This window comes from Spinacia oleracea, chromosome 4 (genome assembly GCF_020520425.1).
Source record: "Spinacia oleracea cultivar Varoflay chromosome 4, BTI_SOV_V1, whole genome shotgun sequence".
NCBI lineage: Eukaryota > Viridiplantae > Streptophyta > Magnoliopsida > Caryophyllales > Amaranthaceae > Spinacia > Spinacia oleracea.
In genome coordinates, this window is record NC_079490.1 from 92,891,567 (window position 1) to 92,900,534 (window position 8,968).

Sequence of the window (8,968 nt, forward strand, 5' to 3'; positions counted from 1 at the left end):
ATGCGGTCCGCACATGAATGGCAGGATGCTAGCTCAAAAAATCTTGCGAGCAGGTTATTATTGGACCACTTTAGAAAGCGATTGTGTCCATTTTGTGAGGACTTGCAAGAAATGTAAATTTTTTGCAAATCTCAATCACATGCCACCTACCTCCTTACATAATCTCACTTCTCCATGGCCGTTTTCTAGTTGGGGTATAGATATCATCGGACAAATTCACCTAAAAGCCTCGAACGGACACCAATACATTTTAGTTGCTGTTGACTATTTCTCGAAATGGATTGAAGCAGCGTCATATGCAAAGCTAGGGGCAAAGCAAGTCTCCAAATTTGTGATCAACAACATCATATGTCGCTACGGAGTGCCTTTTGAAATCATTTCTGACAACGGCTCTCACTTTGAAGGGCACTTAAAAGAAACTCTTGAGAAATATAAGGTTAGAAATCATCAGTCTTCCCCTTATCGTCCTCAGACCAATGGAGCAGTTGAAGCCGCCAACAAAACCATTCGAACGATAATTGCAAAAATGACAGAAAAAACCCGGGAATGGCCTGACAAATTACCATATGCCCTTTGGGAGTATAGAATTTCTATTCGAACTCCAACAGGGACTACTCCGTATTCTCTAGTATATGGAATGGAACCTGTCCTTCCTGTGGAAATCGAAATTCAATCACTCCGGGTTATGAATGAAAGCGAGGTATCCGAAGATCAATGGTTCAAGGTTCGGTACGACGAACTGGCCCTAGCAGACGAACGAAGATTGGAAGCCCTAAACAACATCCAACTTTATCAACGACGTATCGCGCGAACTTTCAATAAAAGAGTGCGAGATAGGGGCATTCGAGAAGGATATTTGGTCTTGAAAGAGAATCGGGCTCCAATACATGATCCTCGTGGGAAATTTAAGCCTAACTGGTCAGGCCCATTTCTGGTCAAACACATCACCTCAGCAGGGGCAGTGAAACTGGTCGATCTTAACGGCGACGAATTCCTCCATTTTACCAACCTTGACCAGCTTAAGAAATATTACGTCTAGTATTTTGATTATCGTATGATCCACGATGTATCCTAGTATGAGTAAGATAGCTTTCAGATATATTAGTTAGAAAAGCAAGCCTCGTAATATCCTGAACTACGCTTTGACCTGATTCCCTTATCATGGGATACGTAGGCAATCCACATGGATTCGGTCAAAAATAAAGGTGAAATCCATTACATATTCACTTATCCTACTTTTTTAGGCTGAAAAAGGCACTAGCCCAGCCATTAAGAGAAGGCCAATGCATTAGTCAAGGGGCAATTGGCTCACCTGATGTATGCCATTTAACTCTCAAGATCCGTTAGGCCAAAAAAAAAGGGGGGGCATAAAAGGAGAGTAATAGAAAAGAAATGAGAGAAAAGGCCTAAGCAATAATTGGATCATAAGAAAAGAATAGAGAGAAGCCCAAAAAAAAAAAAAAAAATTAAAAATAAAAAAAACGTGATGCCTGTGTGTATATGTATGTATATACATACACATATATATGTCATATGTATATGTGTATTTCCAAATCTTATCATCATAATATGTTCAAAATTTACCATGTGTAAATCTTTATAAGTTCTATGCATTACTAGAGTAATTTAGTGTCATCATTTGCGTGAATATTTTGTTTTGCATCCATGGTCATAAGTGCATGTTTGGGCTTATCATGTGAGGATTCAATATTAGAGACTAACAAGTCATTATGGTCTTAATTAAATCATGCAACGCATATTTCTTTTTAGAAAAAATAACATTCTCAATGGCTTCATTTTATTTCATCAAATTCTCGCATTACATTGATTTTTTTTTTCAACTCCCCAAATTACCTTAAGCCTAATACTTAAACACACTACAAAGCTTGCTAGGGCAGTCCCTAAACAAGTATTACATCCATAGGAAATACAATTTCTGAACAAGAAAAACAAACAAACAAACAACCATTAGGAAGCCATTTATTTTTTTTATTTTTTTTATCATCACTCCTCCTTCTTTATCTTCTTGATGACCCTACTTGAAGACTCAGCCTCCGTTTTAGGCCTCTTATAGATTCCCACATCTCCACGACGCCACCTTTCATAGCAAGCATCAACTATTGGGTACCTTAAAACGGGAAGGAATGGAATTTTCTTTGTTCGCTCCCAAGCAATAAGCAATTGTCGTAGCGATTTATCATCAATCCAATGAGTTGTGCAGTCGTCGGTTGGAAGGTCTCTAATGAAAGTTTGCCGCTGCCCAATTTGCCTAAGACACCTCCATGGATAATAGAAGGTGATCTTCTTGATACTCGGAAGAACTACACCCCTCTTATTGGCGGTACTATACACGATTTCCTTGATAACTAAATGTGGAGTCACCCATTCCTTTTCCCCTGAGAGCGCTAAACTCCACCTGTTATTATCCCTCACTTCACGATATAGATTGGAGCAGCCTCCGGAAAGGATGATTTTAGGATGATAAGCAAGTGCTCTCAAAGGATTCACCAACTTAAACTTCTCAATTAGCCACAAATGAAGCACTAGCGGACTCCCTTTCATGAAAGAGAACGGTTTTTCCTTTTGTTGATCAAGGCTTAGGACTAATTCTCCAAATATTATTGGTCCTAGCCTACACCCATTAGTCACTTGGGGTACATAACCAGCCACATTTTCGTCATTATGCCCAAGATCCTCTTTGAACAACAAAAGACCCATAAGAGCAATCATGCATGCTTTAACTCTAGCCGAGCCATAAGAAACAGCAAGTTCGAGATTAGTACCCTTGGCTCTAAAAGGTTCAAGAACACAATTAATAAGAATAGAATATCCATGATGGAAAGTCATACCATCATAGTGGGAAAGACCTAAAACCTGACGCAGATAACCAGTTAAGGAGCTACATTTTGTCGTGATAACTAACGGCTTGTCCGCCTTTTTGAAACATAGTAGGCCCTCGATTTCCTCCACCATGGGAACCATCTCTTCACCATTAAATTTAAAAACGTGTTTTTTCTCATCCCAAAACCTAGTGGATGCATAAATAAGATCATAGCAAAGAGGGAGTTTTAGAAGAGGAAGAAGGGAATCAAAGAATATCTTGGTATCGCCAGATTGCCCGTCAGCAACCTCCTTTCCCATGGAATACAAGAGATCCTTATAATCTACTTCATTAATATCACTTAGGTTACTGGGAAACTTAGCATTCATGGCCATGATTACAAGAATATGTATTGAAAAGGGGGCAGGAGGAGAAGGAACACTCAAAATGCACTCAAAGTGTTTGAATTGCAAGGAGGGAAAGGATATGATTTTCATGCTTAGCCAAGCCACGACTTATATACTAATGTTCATGTCTTCAAAGCCTCTTAAAAATACAAACAAACCAGAAATATTGACCCTCCCCATAGGCCATGACAATCTTACAAGAAAGCCATGCAACCAGTCAAGCCAAGCCACGTCAAATTCGTCTTTTTCTTAAAATTTTCTTTTATGATTCCCAAAAATCCTTTCCCATTCTGATCCCATATTGTAAAAGTATGTTAATGATGAGGATATATCTTCAATCCCATCTTTAATACACCATTAAAGCTTGTTAGTCCTAAACCGGGTCATGCTAGGTCGAATCTGCATGTTTTTGTCTTCCTGTTTTCCAAATTGTTTTTGCATTGAGTTTACCTTTATTAATCATTTAATATACATTTATTAAATGAAATGAAACATTTTACAAACTTTATTTTCTAGAACAAACACAAAATTCACCAGCTGAAACGCTATCTTAAGCCCGCTTTTACCTGAAAGTCAAAATTTTCAAATTTTCGACCACTCTTTTATTTATTTATTTTTTTTAAAAAAAAAAACCACGGTTTCTTTTTATATGGATGTCATTTTGACTCTCAACATGATCACTAACACATCCAGTCTCATGCAAGCGTCGGACCAAATATCTGACGTTTTGCCCAAATCAGCATGTCGGAAGGTGTTTCGCTCAAAACTTGGCCTTGTACAAGTCATTTAGTCATGGATTTCCTTAATTCCTTCAATCCATTCTGAATTTATCAAGTTAAAAACCCCTCGATTTTAAATCCGAACATCAAAGTCGAGCTTTAACCAACTAAACAATTCTCGAGATTAAGCGAACTCAACCAACTTTTCAGTTGCGACATTTCAAGCCAACTTTTCAGTTGCAATGTTTCGGGATGAATAACTCTATTCTTCTTGGACCTATCATTTGGTTTTTCAACCACACATAAGGAAATGATTAAGTAATTAATCAGTCCTTTACAAGCCGGTTTTTCAACCGCCATATTAAGTCTCACTAATTGAGATTTTCTAAGCCAGTTCTTTTCAACTGCATTGATCAAGTCTCATTAATTTAAACATGAATTGAGATCTCTCAAGCCGGTTTCTTTTTCAACCGCAACAAACCAATGATTGGATCTCATTGTTTTGATTAAAGCCAGTTTTCTTTCAACTGCAATTAGAGTCGACAATTGGCTCACACCTATTCGGAGTCCATTCGAGCTGGTTCTTCAACCAGTATCAAGCACTTGTTACCTCAAAACTTTCCTTCTAGATCAAAATTTTGCGTCTTTTTATCAAACATTGATCATCGTTTGTTCCAAACTCGATCAATGAGGGGCATTCTGTAGACATCAAATTTTGATCCCCAATTTTGTATGATCCTCTGTCAAGGAAAATATTTTTTTAATATAATTTTTGCTCGAGTTTCTTTGTTCATTACCTCGGCGGTAATGGTAAGACGATTTAAGGAATAACAACGGTAGTAATTAAAAATTCGAAAATATTAACAATAAAACAAAGACGATTTTATTTAAATGCCCAAAATCCTTACATTGTACTCCTAATCTACCAAAATAGCAAATAAATCGAAGTACAACTCGAATCGTGCGCATTTCGTGCCGGAAACCTCCAAGCCTCACTTGTTCATAATTATGAAAACCACGAGCGCCACTAGTAGCACAAATAACGCCATGATCAAGTTCAAATACAAAGTTAGCATCCGAAAATGCTCATCGAAAGGAGAAGGAGGTGGTTGATCTTGGTTGTTGGGAGCCATGGTGCCGTGAAAATGGAGGATTTTGATATTTTTGGATAAAGTGTAGATAAGAAATAAGTGGTGAGTGGTGAATTGGATAGGGGTAATCTCCTTTTATAAAGGGGTACTCCGTATTTCGTATTGTATAATACACCTTGATTCCACCGTATAATACGTCAACACGCTAACAATAACTTAATTCAAGTTTGTTATGCGTAGCGACACACTAAAATTTCCGTGTCTATCCCTTATCCAATATCACTACATAAGGTGTTTTCTGTAAATGTCTAGGGTCATACAAATTTATATGTTACTATGAGTTTGTACCCGAAAAAGATAAAAACTCCAATTCATAGGACCCGGAATAATAACGTACCATGACCGGGTTAAAAGTTTCGCCTTAACAAACTAAAAAAATTTAACATTACTTACTACTAACGTAACACTACCAACATACGAGGCCGACTAATTACATCAAAATGATGCAAAAATGACTTAACAAAAAATAACTATTGCTAACTAATACAAAATTAGTTACTAACTAACTAATTCTTAACTACCTAATTTACTAACTACCTAAAATAAACTAACTAATAAAATAACAATAATAAGACAAAAGTAAAACAAAAGGGGAAAAAGGACAAAGAAAATTAAAAGAATAAAAAAAAAAAAAAGAGAAAACAAATGTACCCCTAAACCAAGAAACCCACGTAAGACCCCCCTAAAAAAAATATTAAAAAGAAAAAGAAAAAAGGGAAGACAAAAGCAAAAGACAAAAAATATCCTACTCTAACTACCCAAAGAATCACGTGAAGCCCAAAGAAAGGAAAAAAATTAATAAAAATAAAGAATCTAAAATAACCTCCCAAAACCCATGTACAGCAACTAACTTCCCTTGTCAAATTATTTTCTGTTTAACATGAAGGTAATTTGTAAGTAAGAAGCTATCTCCATGCATAGGTCTATTTAGGAATCTCCAACTGATTCTAATACAATAATATTGGTACCCGTTCAACTGTACAAACTGATTCAGTAAACGTCATTTCTTTCAACTACGGATGAATACAACCCAGTCATTGTACATAATAAGCCATTCGGGTTAGCATGATAAATAACGTTACTAGACTTATTACACCGACTGATATTTTACAACAACTAGTCTCTCTACTACTAATATGGGATGTATTAGGTACTTTCATAAAAGAGAGGTATCCCTATCAGAATATACACCATGAGAGTAATACTTCTAAAATAGTGCTTCCCGAGAAGTACTATATCCCAAAAACACTATTACTATTAAGAGGGGGCATAATACGTCATTGTTCTAACAATGTGACGACGACCTTGTTAATATGCAGTATTAAAACGAGCCCTCGGGTAAATGACGTACGAATAATTTTTCATATGACGCCCTCTTCGTAATAATGGGCCTACATTTGTAACGCCCGACCTTTTTTTTAAAACGAACGATAACCTCTTTCCAAAATGATCATCTTATTTCTGATCTATCATGACCCAAAAATACATTCTTTAGCCGACGACGCTAATGGTCTTTATTTTTCTCTAAGACGCGTACCTTGTTCAGCCCGTTTGAGCTCAAGGACAGTATAACTTATCAGTTTGGCAAATAAAACAAAAGCAGTTATGGGTCAATCAAGTCATGATTACTCAAATTTGCTTATTTATTCACAAAATCCTCCTACTTATCTATTTTTATTTCGTATAACCTTCAACTATTGTTTATTTGCAACTTAGTCCCTTCCACCCCTATAAATACCATCATCTTTTCTCACTTAGGAGAGGCCCAACCCCCCATCATTCTACTCTCTATCTAAAAAAAAAAGCTCTCATTCACTCACTTTCCCTAAAAAAACCAGTAAAAAAGAAAAAAATATAGTTCATTCAAGTCAAAAAATAGTTTTAGTTAAAGTGAAATCAGAAAAATAAAAAAAAAATTAGTTTTTAGTTTAATTAATATCAATATTCAGAAAAAAAAAAAAAAAAAAGTTATTTAATTTTCTTGGACAATTCACTTTGCAGTCACTTTTTAATTTCAATTGATCATTTGGATTAATCTCTCAAACATTGCTAGTCAGAGCCAAAGGTAATATTCTTGTTCCTTTTATTTTTGTGAATTCCAATTATTTTTTCATACATTACTAACTCTTTTCTTATGTGTTCTCTATAACCTGTTAGGGCACTATACGTGCAGGTTACCTAATTTGGAAACCAACTAGAATTTGACCGACCACGAGCGAGATTCGAGAGTGAGTGTACGTGAAGTGTGTTTTTATTTATGTATGTTGATCACCAAAAAAAAAATATTTTTCTCAAAATGAAGTTAAAGTGAGAAGGTGCATAAGAAAATTCAAGAGAAAGATGGTGGAACTATAGTACTAGCCAATTTCTTCATTTTCCATTTTTTTGTCAATTTGGTTGATAATTATATAAAATATCGTCACTTTTCAAAATTCACAAAATAATTTTTTTACAGAAACTTTAAGTATTTATAAGACCACGACATTTGGAATTTTTCAAAAATAAGTTTTAGAAAAATCACAATAAATCCTAAACTTCAGACTAGAAAAATTGTTTTTTTCAGGTTCCGATTTCTTATTTGGTGAAATTCGACCAGGTTAAATTATTATTTTCGAAAATCTGAAAGAATATCATAGAAAGACAAAATGCTAAGCTTTCTAAATTGACCTCTCTCACCTCCACACGATTTTTATTCAATTTTATAGAATATTTTCAAAAACAGAAATCTAGGAAGACAGTTTCTTGAAAATGACAGTTTCAAATAAATAAGTTTTATTTTATTAAAAATATTAAATAAACTTTAAAATCTGAGATTTTTATACACATGACTCTAAAATGTTTCTAAAGTCGATTTTAAAAATAAAAACGTGATTTTGTTTTCCAACAATTAATTTATAATTTAATTTGACTTCAAGGTCTCAAAAAGGAGCAGCTTTAAAGAAAAATTATTTATAAATTATTTACTTTTTATTTTGAATCCATTTTTTAACACGTTAAATAAAAATCTTATATCTTTCCAAAAAAGTATTAAACGCTCAAATCCGAGTTCGGGAGGTCATGGTACCAAATTTAAAGTTCAACGAGATGTAATTTTCTCAACAGTTTTTTTTTTTAAAGGAAAATTGGTTTTCTCTTATAAAATTCGATTTCCCCAAAACAAAATTCTATTTTTCTTAATAACAGATTATGTATTTTTAAATACTCCAAACCCTTTACCACTTCGTTATACTTACCTAAAATCAATTTAAGTTGAGTTAAGTAAAGTGGAAAATTCTAAATAAATCAAAATATAGGTTTTGTTTACTTAGATCCTTACTTTCCAAACATCCAAAGCGAAGAAATATGAAGACTAATCAAGGCAACATGGTTTAAGGCGAAGGGATCAAGACTTGAAGCTGCTCATTAGATAGGAATTATGATTATTGTAACATTTGTTGTACTTATGGCAATTGTAAACTAAAGTTCCACCATCAAATTAATAAAACAATAAAGAATTATCTTATGCACACTTCTTAATAATAAATTATTCGAGTGTTTTTTATATTAAATTGGTTAAATCACTTTGCATGCTTGATCCATATATCATTTCGCATTTGCATGAGATAAACCTAGTGACTTATGGTTTATGACCTTGAATTGAATAAACGGGTCAAATTGGAAATTTAGTCATATAGGATTGTGAAGTGATTCACCCACCTATAAAACCTATCATCATCAAGTCTTGTTACCTATAATGAATCACTCTCAATCTAGTATGACATGATTTCTATTATGAAACTATTATTCAATTTTAGGCCATATCAAGTGTCCCAACTTATCTGGTCAATTTTATAAACCCAAACACATTACCTCAAAACCCATTCAAATAGT

The 8,968-nt window shown here is 34.4% G+C and overlaps 1 long non-coding RNA gene across 1 annotated transcript; it reads left to right on the plus strand.

Annotated features, from left to right (window-relative positions):
* Positions 1-6,316: 6,316 nt before the first annotated feature.
* LOC130459188 (uncharacterized) lies at positions 6,317-8,606 on the plus strand. The gene is made up of 2 exons (XR_008918402.1): positions 6,317-7,163; positions 7,256-8,606. It is a non-coding gene; the product is annotated as an uncharacterized lncRNA (long non-coding RNA).
* Positions 8,607-8,968: the final 362 nt, after the last annotated feature.